Raw genomic sequence first — 16627 nt, 5'->3', positions numbered from 1 at the left:
AATCTCATGGGCATAAGCTTGTTTAGTCTATGGGACCCCAAGTAATAATGGCCATTATAATAAGTGTATTATGTGTTATGATATGTCTTTACGTTATTATGAAATTGATGTGTATGACTATGTGTTAGATTTTTCCTTGCTGGGCATTAGGCTCATTCCTTTATGTTTATGTGCAGGAAATAAGGTTTAGAGGCGGAAAGATTCGTGACGCTTAGAGGATGTGTATCGATGGCGAATGGAGTCAAGGGGCCGAGCGTTATTCGATTCGAGGATGTAGTCTTGTTTATGTTTTTTTTTGGTTTTAGATGTATTTTTCGCATTTTCTATGTAACCCTTTTTACTTTAAGTTATTTTTGTTTTAAAGACAATGGGTACCCATATCCTACTTATTTTTATGAAAGTAACATTTGTTTCTACAAGTTTATAATAAATTATGGTATTTTCGCAAATGTATGTTTTAGTAAGAATTTGTATGTATAGTTCGATAATGGTCCAGGAGTCTAGATTAGTGGGTCATTAAATTGTTGCTAAACGGTCCTGGCTTTGTTTCTGTCTGTTGGTAACACGCCTTGCGTCAGATACTCTATATATGGTGCCATCCATGTATCTGCCATCAGGAACACCATAGTGGTTTCCTCTGATTGGATGCTTGGCATAGACAGTCGCTCAACTGGCACTATATTTAGAGTATCTGCATCCTTTGCACTTGCTAATTTGGCCAAAGCATCAGCATTGGAATTCTGGTCACAAGGTACTTGCTAGAGGGTGTATTTGTCGAACTGAGCCAATAAATCTTTTGTTTTGTTTAAATAGGCAACCATCTTTAAACCTTGCGCCTGGAATTCTCCCATGACTTGATTTACCACCAGCTGAGAATCATTGTAGATGTTGAGCACCTTTATATTCATGCCCTGGCTAAACGCAACCCAGCGAGTAATGCTTCATACTCGGCCTCGTTGTTAGAAGCAATGAATTCAAACCTGATTGCGCAGTGAAATCGATGCCCTTTCGGCATTATCAATATTACTTCTGCTCCAGTGTGGCACTCATTAGAAGAAGTGTCTGTAAATAATTTCCACAAAGGAGCTTGGTGATACGAACCACGCCAACAAGTGATGAAACCCGACACCAAATATGGAACAGCCACCAAGAACACACGAGATTGGAATGGAACCGCGACCCAATGCTTAGCCAAGCACGAACCTTGGTATGAGGAAGACGCCACAAACGGGGATGGAATCCGTTTGATAAGTCAGGATGAACGCCACAAGGAATCTCCTTGATAAGTTCAAAAGTTTCTTCAAGAACTCAAGAAGAAATAAACTCACAATTTCATTCAACATAATCTGCCTTTTCACATTGTTTTGGCAATCCTTATAAGGACGAAAATTACATGAAAACAAGACCCTTGGTCTTCCTAATGAAAACCGAAATTAAAGAAAACAAGCCTTTTGTCTTCCTAATGAAAACCGAAATTAAAGAAAACAAGCCTTTCGTTATTCCTAATGAAAACCGAAATTAAAGACAAAAGGACTCTTGGACTCACACAAGTCAAGTGTTTGACTTTTACAAAATAAAGAAAGACCAAAACAACAATAACGTAAATAAATTAAAATGACAAATACAATAAGACTCATGAAGCTCCTAAACTCAGTCAACTTTGATGAGTAAGACAAGTCTTTGTTCTCCTTCAATGTTGACCACGGTCTCCTCTTGTTTTAGGACTTTGTGGACTAGGCTGTTAAGTTCTTCCTTGAATCTCTTGGCTCGTGCCCTCGTCACTGGACCAACTGGAACTTGACTTCATACTTGGGTCTTGGTGTCCTCATCATTCCCCCCCCCCCCCCCTCTCTTTAGAAGGATTTGACCTCAAATCGTCACCTGCATCAAAAGGACTCAAATCAGAAACATTAAAAGTAGCACTAACATTATACTCACCTGGTAAATCGAGTCTGTAGGCATTGTCATTGATCCTTTCAATTACTTGAAATGGACCATCTCCTCGAGGTAGCAATTTTGAACGCCTTTGTGTTGGGAATCGCTCTTTCCTCATGTGTAACCATACGCAATCACCGGGCACAAAAACCTGCTTATGACGACCCTTGTTAGCTTGCTTAATGTATTGTTCAGTCCTTCTCTCTATGTTGAGTCGCGCCCTCTCATGGATTTTCTTCACAAATTCTGCCTTCTTCTCGCCATCTAAATTCAAATGCTCAGAAACAGGTAAAGGTGATAAATCCAAAGGAGTTAGAGGATTAAAACCATAAACAATTTCAAATGGTGAAAATTTAGTAGCAGAATGCATTGAACGATTATAAGCAAACTCAACATGTGGCAAACAATCTTCCCAAGTCTTATATTTTTACTTATGATAGCCCTCAACAAGGTGGATAGGGTCCTATTAACTACTTCTGTTTGACCATCGGTTTGAGGGTGACAAGTAGTAGAAAATAATAGTTTTGTCCCAAGTTTTCCCCACAATGTTTTCCAAAAATAGCTTAAGAACTTAGCATCCCTATCTGATACAATTGTTCTAGGCATACCATGTAATCTTACAATCTCCCTAAAGAACAAATCTGCAACGTTAGAGGCATCATCAGTTTTATGACAAGGAATAAAATGAGCCATCTTAGAAAATCTGTCTACAACCACAAAGATTGAATCCCTCCCACGCTTACTTCTAGGTAAACCCAACACAAAATCCATTGAAATGTCAACCCATGGTGAACTAGGGATAGGTAGGGTGTGTAAAGGCCATTTGGCTGAACTCTTGATTTAGCTTGCCTACAAGTGACACACCTACCACAAATTCGCTCAACATCTCGTTTCATGTGGGGCCAAAAGAAGTGCTCTTGCAACATAGCTAGGGTCTTAGCAACTCCAAAATGTCCCATCAACCCTCCCCCGTGGGACTCTCTAACTAGCAAATCTCTCACAGAACAATTGGGTACACACAACCTATGCTCCCTAAACAAGAAACCCTCATGCCTATAAAATTTTCCGTCAGCAGACTTTTCACAAACAGCATAAGTTTCCCCAAAATCATGGTCAGCAGAATACAACTCCTTTATGTGTTCAAACCCAAGAAATTTAGCATCAAGAGTAGAGATTAGGGCATACCTGCGAGAAAGGGCATCAGCAACCACATTCTCCTTACCTTGTTTATAGCGAATGACATAAGGAAATGTCTCAATGAACTCAACCCATCTCGCATGTCTCTTGTTGAGCTTGTGTTGGCCTTTCAAATGTTTCAAGGATTCATGATCTGTGCGAATCACAAACTCCTTTGGCCACAAATAGTGCTGCCATGTTTCTAAAGCACGCACTAGTGCATACAATTCTTTGTCATAGGTGAGGTAATTGAGGGCAGCCCCACTTAGCTTTTCGCTAAAGTATGCAAGCGGTCTCCCATCCTGCATAAGAACAGCGCCAATACCTATTCCAGAAGCATCACATTCAACTTCAAAAGTGTTAGAAAAGTTAGGCAAAGCAAGTAAAGGAGCATGAGTAAGCTTGTATTTCAGTAGCTGAAATGCCTCCTCTTGAGCTTCACCCCATTTAAATATCACATTATTTTTGATAACTTCTGTAAGTGGTGCGGCGATGGTGCTAAAATTTTTCACAAACCTCCTGTAGAAGCTAGCAAGTCCATGAAAACTTCTAACATTACCTATAGTTGTAGGGGTCGGCCACTCTTGGATGGCTTTGATCTTTTCTTCATCCACCTGAATACCTGTAGCACTTACAACAAAGCCTAGGAAAACAAGCTTATCGGTGCAGAAAGTACACTTACTGAGGTTAGCATATAAACTCTGTTTCCTAAGAACATCCAAAACAGAATGCAAATGCAAAACATGGTCATGCAAATTCTTACTATAAATAAGAATATCATTAAAATACACAACCACAAATTTTCCAATGAAAGCACGCAATACATGATTCATTAAGCGCATGAAAGTGCTAGGTGCATTAGTTAGTCCGAAAGGCATGACTAACCACTCATACAATCCATGTTTAGTTTTAAAAGCTGTTTTCCACTCATCCCCTTCTTTCATACGTATCTGATGATACCCACTTTTAAGATCAATTTTGGAAAACACACAAGAACCATGCAATTCATCTAACATGTCATCTAAACGAGGAATGGGATGTCGATATTTTACCGTTATATTGTTGATGGCTCGACAGTCAACACACATCCTCCATGTTCCATCCTTCTTGGGAACTAGAATCACTGGAACAACACAAGGGCTCATGCTTTCTCTCACATGCCCTTTCTCCATCAATTCTTCAATTTGCCTTTGCAATTCCTTTGTTTCATCAGGATTACTTCTGTAGGCTGGTCGGTTTGGGATGGAAGCACCTGGAACAAAATCAATTTGATGTTCTATTCCTCGAATAGGTGGCAAACCATGTGGTACTTTCTCAGGAAACACATCCTCAAATTCCTGCAAAATAGACACAACAACACTTGGCAGCGAAGAATCAAGTTGGTTAGTATTTAAAATCATGGGCTGTTTTGTACACAATGCTCTCTTAACCTCACTTTTTTTTGCATAAAAATTATTTTGTTTTCTCTCACTTGATTCGACACTTTTCTCTCTTTGTCTCTCTTTTTCCTCACTCTCATTCATCTTTTCACTCTCTTTTTGCTCACTCATTTTCTTTTTGTCACTCAATTTTTGCAACCTCACTTGATCTTCATACACTTGCTTTGGTGTCAAAGGCGCTAGAGTGATTGTTCGTTGACGGAATGTGAATGAATACTTGTTGGTGAAGCCGTCATGCTGCACTCGCCGATCAAATTGCCAAGGCCTTCCTAGAAGGAGGTGTCCAGCTTGCATGGGAACCACATCACACAACACCTCATCTTCATACTTGCCAATTCGAAATGAGACTAGCACCTGTTTTGTAACCCTCACTTCCCCACTATCATTCAACCATTGCAATTTGTATGGACAAGGATGCCTAAGCGTTGTAAGCCCCAGCTTGGCAACCATGGAAGCACTAGCAACATTAGTACAACTACCTCCATCAATAATGACACTACATACCTTGTCTCTCACATGACAACGAGTGTGAAAGATGTTCTCTCGCTGCACCTCTTCTTCCTCTTCTTTTGCTTGCAAATTCAGGACTCGCCTTGTGACTAGTGCAAGCATCTCACCAGATTCTGGCCCATACTCATTGTCAGAAGCATCTTCCAATGGTGGCATGTCAGCAAGATCATCTTCATCTTCAGAATCTATCTCTCCACTTTCTCGAATCACCATGACTCTCTTGTTTGGACACTGGCTAGCTATGTGTCGTCGCCCCTGACATTTGAAACACCTTATCTCACTAGAATGAGACTTAGTAGGAATTGTTTTACCTTGAGGTGGTGTGGCTGTGGTGGCTGGTTTTGGTGTAGATGATGAAGTGGGTTGGTCTTCTTTCTTTGGATAGTTCGACCTCCAAGGTGTTGTACTGGGATTGTGTGGGCTCGGTCTTGACCTCGAACTTGAACTACCCTTCTTGAGCTGCCTCTCAACTTTGATTGCCATATGAACCAAATCCTCCAATTCCACATAATGGTGTAGCTCGATTGGGTCAGCAATCTCTCGGTTCAACCCATTCAAAAACCTTGCCATGGTTGCCTCCCGATCCTCTTCAACATTGGCTCTAATCATAGCCATCTCCATCTCCTTGTAATACTCATCAACACTTCTGTAGCCCTGACGAAGACCCTGCAACTTAAGGTACAGATCTCGATAATAATGAGGTGGTACAAACCGTCGCCTCATCACCCTCTTCATTGCCTCCCATGTGTCAATAGGGCGATCTCCACTCCGCCTCCTGTTGATGCACAACTGATCCCACCAAACAATAGCATAATCAGTAAACTCAATGGCAGCAAGTTTTACCTTCTTCATGTCGGAGTAGTTGTGACAATCAAAAACTAGCTCCATCTTCTTCTCCCACTCAAGGTATGCTTCAGGATCACTCTTCCCCTGAAATGCTGGGATTCTCATTTTGATATTCCCCATATAATTATCTACCTGGTTCCTATCTTCTCTATTCCCACCATACCTCCTATGGTTACCCGTCGACATCCTATCAAACTCATCATCAGAAACTACCCCTTCTAAATCCCTCTCATTCTCATCCTCCCTTTGGTGTACCCTACCCCTCCTTGGTCTCCGTTGTGCCCCCTCTTCTACCCTATCCAACCGCTCATGTATTTGCTCACACTCCTCCCTCAACATCCTCCTCATCTCCCCCATTAATGCTTCAATTTGTAGATTTGGAACTGTAGGTGGTGGAGCGTCATTGCCTGCATTTCTTTCTGTATTTTGTGACATGATGGAGAATCTGCAAAATAATAAGGTTAGATAATTATAGAAAGGACCTCACTGCACTCCCTCACGTGTTTCACTCAAAGAAAATGGTCACTCAAGTACACTCGTGTTTGCACTCAATGATGGCTTTTACCCTCAAATAAGCTCACACCTCTGCCTTTTTCCACTCTATTTCCTTCTTTAAGCTCTTTGAAAACTAATGAAACGGTGATATGGAGGTTCAAGCAGCCAATTCTACCAAACAAATCAAACGAAAACCGATGAAAAAGTGGCGAAAAATGGTGATTTTTGGAACACTTGTGTGGGGTTTTGGTTAAAAGGCCTCTAGAGCATGGGGAACAAGAATAGAACAATTTTTTTTTTTTTTTTTGTAGGAATCCGTTTGATAAGTCAGGTTCAACCTGAAAACATTTGGAATGATTGAACAAGGAAACAATTGAAATAGGGAAATTAGCAATAGTAGTTTCGGATTTCACAAGAAAACAAAAGACTCAGATTTCAAACAAGGAAACAATTGAAATAAGGAAATCAACATACTCTAGAATAGTTTCGGATTTCACAACAAATAAGGGAAACAAGGAAACAATTGAAATTAACAAGCTCTAGAATAGAAAAACACGACTAGATGAACACGAATTGATTTTTTTTTTTTTTTTGAAATCCTAATATAAGAACACGAACTGAATAGAAAAAAAAAATGAAAAAGGATAGGCCAAACCGGATGATCCTAAGCTCTGATACCAACTGATACGAACCACACCAACACTGTGATGAAACCCAACACCAAATATGGCACAGCCACCAAGAGCACACGAAATGGAATGAAGAACCGCGACCCAATGCTTAGCCAAGCACGAACCTTGGTATGAGGAAGACGCCACAAACGGGGATGGGAATCCGTTTGATAAGTCAGGTTGAACGCCACAAGGAACCCCTTGATAAGTTCAAAAGTTTCTTCAAGAACTCAAGAAGAAATAAACTCACAATTTCATTCAACATAATCTGCCTTTTCACATTGTTTTGGCAATCCTTATAAGGACGAAAATTACATGAAAACAAGACCCTTGGTCTTCCTAATGAAAACCGAAATTAAAGAAAACAAGCCTTTTGTCTTCCTAATGAAAACCGAAATTAAAGAAAACAAGCCTTTTGTCTTCCTAATGAAAACCGAAATTAAAGAAAACAAGCCTTTTGTTCTTCCTAATGAAAACCGAAATTAAAGACAAAAGGACTCTTGGACTCACACAAGTCAAGTGTTTGACTTTTACAAAATAAAGAAAGACCAAAACAACAATAACGTAAATAAATTAAAATGACAAATACAATAAGACTCATGAAGCTCCTAAACTCAGTCAACTTTGATGAGTAAGACAAGTCTTTGTTCTCCTTCAATGTTGACCACGGTCTCCTCTTGTTTTAGGACTTTGTGGACTAGGCTGTTAAGTTCTTCCTTGAATCTCTTGGCTCGTGCCCTCGTCACTGGACCAACTGGAACTTGACTTCATACTTGGGTCTTGGTGTCCTCATCAGGATTGAATGCCACAAGGGATACCCTTGATAAGTTCGGATAGTCTCTTCAAGAACTCAAGAAGAAAACTCACAAATTTTCATTCAACATAATCTGCCTTTTCACATTGTTTTGGCAGTCCTTATAAGGACGAAAATTACATGAAAACAAGACCCTTGGTCTTCCTAATGAAAGCACCATAAACAAGACCTTTCGGCTCACACAACTCTTCAGCTCACAAAACAAGACCTTTCGGCTCACACAACTCTTCAGCTCACACAAGTCAAGTGTTTGACTTTTACAAAATAAAGAAAGACCAAATAACAACAATAACGTGAATAAATTAAAAATACAAGATGACAAATACAATAAGACTCATCAAGCTCCTAAACTGAGTCTTTTGGCTCGCGCCCTCGTCACCAGACCAACTGGAACTAGACTTGGATCGTTAGTCTTGGTGTCCTCATCACGTACATGTAGGAAGAAACAGGGATAACAATTACCCCCCAAGTCTTCATCTGGGCTTGCACGGTGGAGGCTTGTCTCCCTCCCGGACCATCTCAGCACTTCCCGACTCTTTTCCAAGGCGACGGGGTCTGCGAACGGGTGACACTGCTGGCTGATTGATCACGGAGTGTCAACCTTCTGATAAGAACCACACCAACATTGTGACGAAACCCGACACCAAATATGGAACAGCCACCAAGAACATACGAGATTGGAATGGAACCGCGACCCAATGCTTAGCCAAGCACGAACCTTGGTATGAGGAAGACGCCACAAACGGGGATGGGAATCCGTTTGATAAGTCGGATTGAACGCCACAAGGAATACCCTTGATAAGTTCTAATAGTCTCTTCAAGAACTCAAGAAGAAAACCTCTCAATTTTCATTTCATAATAATCTGCCTTTTCACATTGTTTTGGCAGTCCTTATAAGGACGAAAATTACATGAAAACAAGACCCTTGGTCTTCCTAATGAAAGCACCATAAACAAGACCTTTCGGCTCACACAACTCTTCAACTCACACAAGTCAAGTGTTTGACTTTTACAAAATAAAGAAAGACCAAATAACAACAATAGCGTAAATAAATTAAAATGACAAATACAATAAGACTCATCAACCTCCTAAACTGAGTCTTTTGGCTCGCGCCCTCATCACCAGACCAACTGGAACTAGACTTGGATCTTTAGTCTTGGTGTCCTCATCACCTTCTTTGATGTTTGGGACAAAATCCAAAAAGCCCAGACCGTTTACCAGGATCCGGGTTCGTTTACCAGAGCCCGGGTTCTGATACGAACCACGCCAACAAGTGTGACGAAACCCGACACCAAATATGGAACAGCCACCAAGAACACACGAGATTGGAATGGAACCGCGACCCAATGCTTAGCCAAGCACGAACCTTGGTATGAGGAAGACGCCACAAACGGGGATGGAATCCGTTTGATAAGTCAGGATGAACGCCACAAGGAATCTCCTTGATAAGTTCAAAAGTTTCTTCAAGAACTCAAGAAGAAATAAACTCACAATTTCATTCAACATAATCTGATTTTTCCAAATGTTTTCAAGGCATTATATAGCCGAAAATTACATCAAAATTACATCAAGACAAGCCCCTTTGTCTTCCTAAAAACCGAAAATTAAAGACAACCTTTTGTCTTCCTAATGAAAACTGAAATTAAAGACAAGCCTTTTGTCTTCCTAATGAAAACCGAAAAATAAAGAAAAGGAATCTTGGACTCACACAAGTCAAGTGTTTGACTTTTCACAAAATAAACAAAGACTAAATAAAAATATAAGATGACAAAATACAATAAAACTCATCAAGCTCCTAAACTGAGGCTTTTGGCTCGCGCCCTCGTCACCAGGCCAACCGGGTTCATTCACTTCAGGGTCTTCTAGAGACCTTCCCATTCTCCATGCTTCATCATGAAGGGTGCACGTGTCCCATTGTGATTGGTGCATTGATGGCACTTGATCTTGAAAGGTCAGCAAACATTCTATTGGTTACTGTGCTGGGGGCTAGTATGTCAGCTCGATTTACGAAGCATCCCATCCGCACGAATGTTCCTATTATTATCTCTGCGATAAAGTGGACCGTTGGATGGGACGACCTTTGAGGTGCTCTTTTTCTGGGCCGTTGGATCGGGACAGCGCGGATCACACCTCGGGGGTACCGTGATCCAGTACTCGAGTAGGTCCATTAATGTCCCTGCATGATCCAGGACCGTCCGATGGGGGGGAATCACGCGGAACCGTTATATCAAAACAGCCTTCTGATTCTTATAAATAACCTCAGATTTTCATTTGATATCTTTACATTCTCAGAAAAGAAAAATGCTTAAAGGACCTTTTATGTCCGAGCTTGTCGACGACATTTTCCATCGTCTACTTCGTCTTCGTCGTTGCTTGTTCCCAACGCACCCGATATCCGCACCTTCGCCTGAGCAGACGACATTGGCATGTCCCATAGATGAGCTTTTGAGCCGTCTTCACCTGTTCAAAGCCGAGATTCTACCGTCACTATCGTCGGAAACCCACCATTCTTCATGACCAGCCTTTTATAGTAAGTTTTCCTGACTTTTGCTTTTATTTTCTTGCATTTGCCATACCGTCATATTTATTTGTTTAGGCTGTTAAATCTTGCCTATGTTTAGATTGGCTCTAGGTGCATTAGAATAGGTTAGGAAAAGAAAACTAGTCCGGGTTTTCCCAGATCTCCTTAGGTTCGAGTGGTTCTCGGACAAGCGGCAATAGGCCGGCTTAGGAGAATAGCTAGATTCTTTCTATTTTTTGTTCCCGATCAGGGTTCCGCGACTTCTTGGTGATCCCGGACCTGATCCGGAGGGGACTCCTCCAAGAAGTTCATAGGAGAGCCCCCGTACCTTAACCAACCTTCTTGGGTTTTGGTGTTGACTGATTTGATGTTTGTTTTGTTCTATTGTGCTCCCAGATCATCAGCCATGACCTCAGGCATTACCCTTCATTCGGAAGAAATAAGTTAATGCGGCCCCTGTCACTCTATCCGGATCCAAAACTCTCAGTGGCAACAGATGGGAGATGGATGGGGTGCATAACTTGTTCCAAAATTATCAGATGTTGTACGCCCTGGAGAGGCATTTAGGCATGGAGTCGACTCCCGGACTATTCTATAACCGCCTGGCCAGAAAAGAGGAGAAGGCTCACACCGGCGTGGGCAAGTTCGGGGCCTGGAGCATAGGCCATATCAGTGCGGGAGCCACTCTCACGCTTCACGACTACTTCGTGAAATTCCTCAAGTTTGTGGGGATTGCGCCGTTCCAGCTCCTACCTCAAGCGTACTGGCTGCTTGCAGGATGGCGCATCTTTTGCATAGCGAAGCAGATCCCAGATCTGTCTCTGGCAGAGGTGTTGTATTTCTACAAGTTGGAGCCGCAAGTCAATGTCAAGGACAAGACCCTGGACGGCTTCTACAGATTAAAACTGCGGGGAAACTATGCTGCACCCACCAGCACATGGAAGCACCCCCCGGACGTCAGACATTATTGGTTCATGACGTCCGGGTTTCTTATAGAAAAGAACCCCACACTGATGTTGGACTTCCAGTGAGTGGGTAAGTGGCTTCCCGTTCCCTAATTTCTTTCTTGCTGTTGCTTTTTATTCCTCATTCTCAATATATTGCCTTGGATGGCAGGACCCTATGCCCAGACTCTCCTCACCCAGTTCATCTTGGACTGGAAGAAATTCTACTCCGCGCTAAGTGCGAAAGATTTGGACGTAGGGGGCTACGTCAACACTGATAACCTTCGGGTGGTCGGGATGCTGGCAGCCAATCAAACGATCAAGGCCCCCAGTCTCCAGGGGGTACAATGTGAGAAAGACCCGGCATAGAGGGAGGAGCTGGCCCTCGAGCACATCAGGGTTGTAGAGGCCGCGACCCTAGCAGACGCGGCCAAAAGGAAACAGGACCAGACTGAGCAGAGGGAGATTGTCACCTCTGAGGAGTTGGAAGCCCTTTTTGACGAGGCCCGACCAAACACGGGGACCCCCGGTGCTAGTGTATCAGGGCAAGGTAATTCACCTTTGCTTTTGACTAATGCTCCCCGGAGATGGGGACTTAGTTAGGGACAGACTAGTTTATCGAGGCTCCCTATTCGGGGCTCATGGAGAGATGAGACCTTCATCTCCCATCACTGTAGATCAGGAAACTCTCATGTACTTGTCTGGGTTTCTTCAATATGGGAACTTCTTGGACCCGGATGACATGGGAGATCGAGTCCATTCCTTCGCCTTAGGAGAATTAATTCGAGTCCGAGGTCTAGACAAGGGTTCATCTCGGAGGACTTTTAGCTTTGTTTTTCTTTTTGCTGACTCATCCTGACTTGTTTATTTTGCTAATTCCCTTTTTGCTTGTTTATTTAAGAAGACTCCAACATGTGAAATCCTGTGGAGAAGATGAAGCAGGCCCTTGAGGTCCGGGCTGCCTAGGTGAGAGCTTCGGCAAAAAAGACCACCAAAGGCTCCGGATGCGATCATCGAGAGCTCGATGCCGAAGCCTAACTCCATTGGGGAGGCCTCAACCATGGTCCCGATCATGATAGTTAATCCCGAAACATTCTCAGCTCCCCCTGCCCATCCTCCGGTAATCGACCTGGAGCGGGACCTGCCGGTGAGTCGGAGTTCCGGGAAGAGAACCGGGGACTCAGGCGCGGGTGAGGCCGCGAAAGGGACAAAGAGGGCCAAGGCCAGAGGCATAGGCTCGGCCGAGGAATCTGATCAATGAGGGTTGAATCAAGTGAGCGAGAAAAGAAAGAGAAGAGTTCGATCAATGAGGGAAAATTAGAGAGAAAACAGAATAATTTTTATGCAAACAAAAGTGAGGTTAAGGAGGCTCTTTTAAACACTAACCAACTTGATGCTCACAAAGGTCGTCACAAGTAGGTTCTTGACCCCGGTGATTGGGTATGCGTACACATGAGGAAAGAACGAGTCCCAGCACAAAGACGTTCCAAATTGCTACCTCGAGGAGATGGTCCGTTTCAAGTGCTAGAAAGGATCAATGACAATGCCTACAGACTCGATTTACCAGGTGAGTATACTGTTAGTGCTACTTTTAATGTTTCTGATTTGAGTCCTTTTGATGCAGGTGAAGATTTGAGGACAAATCCTTCTCAAGAGGGGGGGAAAGATGAGGACACCAAGACTAAAGATCCAAGTCTAGTTCCAGTTGGTCTGGTGACGAGGGCGCAAGCCAAAAGACTCAGTTTAGGAGCTTGATGAGTCTTATTGTATTTGGTCATCTTGTATTTTTTTTTTTATTTAGTCTTTGTTTATTTTGTGAAAAGTCAAACACTTGACTTGTGTGAGTCCAAGAGTCCTTTTGTCCTTAATATTCGGTTTTTCATTAGGAAGACAAAGGGTTGTCTTTAAATTTCAGTTTTCATTAGGAAGACAAAGGGTTGTCTTTATTTGTCGGTTTTCATTAGGAAGACAAAAGGTTGTCTTTATTTTTCGGTTTTTAGGAAGACAAAGGGGCTTGTCTTGATGTATTTTTCGGCTATATAAGGCCTTGAAAACTTTTGGAAAAATCAGATTTTTGGATGAAATGAAAATTTGTGAGTTTTCTTCTTGAGTTCTTGAAGAGACTATCCGAACTTATCAAGGGTATCCCTTGTGGCGTTCAATCCGACTTATCAAACGGATTCCCATCCCCGTTTGTGGCGTCTTCCTCATACCAAGGTTCGTGCTTTGCTAAGCATAGGGTCGCGGTTTACCATTCCAAATTTCGTATGTTCTTGGTGGCTGCCATATTTGGTGTCGGGTTTCATCACAGTGTTGGTGTGTTTCGTATCAGAATCCTCCGGGAGAGTCATCTCGCCGCCAAGGAACTCCCCAAAGTGCCTGCACTTCCCATCCATCCGGCTTTGCCCGAAGAGGGAGAGACGGTTTTGCAGGAGGAACAATCCAAGTTGGGTTCCCGGACGTGGGAAACTGGCCGGGGGAAGAGGGAGGAGGTTTACCGGGCCCTGATGATCTATCGTCAGGCCAAGTTCTCGGAGCGTTCGGAAGCTTTTAGCGCTTCCCAGCTGATCATGGACCAGCTTGCTGCCAAGACAGGGTTCCGTTCTAAACTGGGCAAGACACGGCTCCGTTTGTCGCGGACTTGCTGGATTAGGTGGGGGCTACTATGTCCAACCTCCAGGTACGCCACCATAGCCAGCCAGAACATGCTATTCATCTCCCAGGCTCTCCGCCATCAGGCCACTGCTGTAAGTTATCCATTTACATCTCCTGTTTCTTCTTGTACTTTTAGTTCTTCATATTTTTCTAACTTCACTTCATTCCAGGACGCTCTACTGGCTCATCGGAATGCCAACTTGGCGGTCGAGATTGTAATGAAAATGGACACGATCCAACTAGAGCTGAGGCGGCCGTGAACTAGCGGGAAGTCGCTAAGGAAGCCCTGGCCAAGGAGGTGGCTCAAGCCAAAGCGGACCGGGAAGAGGCTGCTCAGACTAAGTTTCAACTCGAAGAGACTATGTCCCGAAGAGAGGCTGAGAATAGTAAGCTGGTGGTTGGGTTGGAGGCGGAGCTTCTTCGAGTGAAGGCTCTGCAGGAGGCGGCCGAAGCCCAGTCTACCCAGGACCGAGAGAGGATCACCAGTCTTGAGTCTCGGGTCCGCGAATTGGACAACCTGTTCCAGCAGGAGGTGACGGCACACGATGAGACCCGTCACGAGAAAGAAAAGGCAGACGCCATGCTGGCGGTCACCTTTGAGGAGGCCATCTACATGGCTTGGCTCCAGGACAAGAACATGAACCTCCTGCTTTACCCTGACCCCACTGCAAAAAGAGCCTTCGAGGCAAAGGAGAAAGAAGACGCGGAACCCTTGGACGAGGAAGAGGCAGATGGAGCTAACCCGAAGGCATCGGGGCATGGCAAAGCCTAGGCCGGGTCTTCTATTTGTTTTCCTCCCTTTTTTTTCTATTTTTGTAACACTTTCACGGACGTTGATGCGTCTAAGACAATTTTTATGTTCTTATTTACTTTATTTCTTGCATAATGCTTTCCTGTTTCCATTTCTTAAACTTTTACCAAGTGCTTCCACCACCTTGTGTAAACGAGTCAAATGTTCGGTCCCGATTCCAACGACCAGGACTGTTGGGGAAAAGTTGCAGAAAATGTCTCTTCTGGTGACCCATCTTTGGGTCTCGATGGCCTAGACTAGATGATTCCGGTATTACAATACAGGCTCCAATAGCCCGAACCGCCCGAGATCTTTAGATTTTAACTTATCAGCTCGCTTTACTCCTGGTGCTTAGGTTCCAACTGCCTGGGCCATTAGGGAGTTGATAATTATCACTAAATCTATTCGTCCCAATTCTAGTGTTCAGGTTTTGGCGGTCTGGACCATCAGGGATTAGCTGACTAGCTTATTTTAAAACCTAGGTTAGGTTCTCACGGCCTGGGCCGTTTATAAGACTACTTTTAGACAACTTATACCTGGGACTCGCGCTCCAACAGTTTTGTGCTATCGCAGAGATGACGCGAAGGGGTATTTGGTTGTTTAGGACCACGCTCGGCCAACCAATTTCTAGGTATTTTATATCCCCGGGACACGTATGTCCGGGTTAGGACTTGGGCTAGCCGGTATGTCCTACTGGATATATAACCTCCCGGACTATGTAGGTCTAGGCCGGGACCAGGCCTGAGCCTTAAGTCCTATAGTTTGTACTCCCGGACCATGTATGTCTGGTTCGGGTCGGGACAAGGCCTTAGCCTTGTGCCCTATTTGGTTAGTGTCCTGTTTTGTTTTTGTTCTTGGACTTGCTCATGTGAATGGATACACCCCCCCCCCCCCCCTTTAGTGAGCCAAGACTGGTCTTGGGTCACTTGCTTATGGAGATGGATGAGAACTTTCATTGTATCACAATATTTCTTTATGACGTTTTGTACACGTCAGTTTTATTATTCAAGAAATCGCCCTGGGGCATACATTGTTTACCAAGAAAATATAAAGCCGAAACATGCTCTCCTAACTACTGATAGTACTTACGGAGATGTTCCGCGTTCCTGTCCGTTGGGACTTCAGTTCCATCGAGTCGCTTTAAGCGATACGTACCCGGACATACTTCATGTTGAATTTTGTACCGCCCTTCCCAGTTCAGGCCCAGAACCCCCACTCCTGGATCTTGGGTTGCAGGGAAGACTCTCCTTAGGACTAGGTCACCGGTTTCGAACCTTCGGCTCTTTACTTTCAAGTTAAAATGCTGAGCGATCTTGCCCTGGTACATCTTCAACTGAACTTGCGATTCTTCTCGAATCTCTTCGATGAGATCCAATGATTCCTAGAGTAAGGCATGGTTCTAGGTGGGATCATACGTGTCCCTCCCGTGGGATGGGATTGCCATTTCTACTGGGATGATGGCTTCGCACCCGTACACCATGGAGTACAGAGTGTGTCTGGTAGACGTTCGTTCGGTGGTCCGGTATGCCCATAGTATGCGGGGCAACTCTTCTGGCCATTTGCTCTTGCAGGCTTGAAGCTTTTTCTTTAACATCCCCTTCAAGATTTTTTTGATGGCCTCTGTTTGCCCATTCGCTTGAGGTCTGGCGACCGCGGAGAAGCTCTTGATGATACCATGCCTTTCACAAAAGTTCGTGAAGTGGATGCTGTCAAACTGCTTCCCATTGTCGGACACAATCTTGTAGGGGAGCCCGTTTCGGAACACGATGTTATTGATAACGAAGTCCAAGGCCTTCTTTGAGGTGATGGTGTTCATAGGCTCCATTTCGAC

At 43.7% G+C, this 16627-nt stretch overlaps 1 pseudogene; it reads right to left on the bottom strand.

The window, feature by feature from the left end:
* Nucleotides 1-1713: 1713 nt before the first annotated feature.
* Nucleotides 1714-6138, bottom strand: LOC133816375 (uncharacterized; annotated as a pseudogene).
* Between the last annotated feature and the right edge of the window lie 10489 nt (nt 6139-16627).

Source organism: Humulus lupulus, chromosome 2 (genome assembly GCF_963169125.1).
Source record: "Humulus lupulus chromosome 2, drHumLupu1.1, whole genome shotgun sequence".
Lineage (NCBI taxonomy): Eukaryota > Viridiplantae > Streptophyta > Magnoliopsida > Rosales > Cannabaceae > Humulus > Humulus lupulus.
Note: the sequence above shows the minus strand (reverse complement) of the source record. Positions and strands in the feature narration are given on the sequence as shown.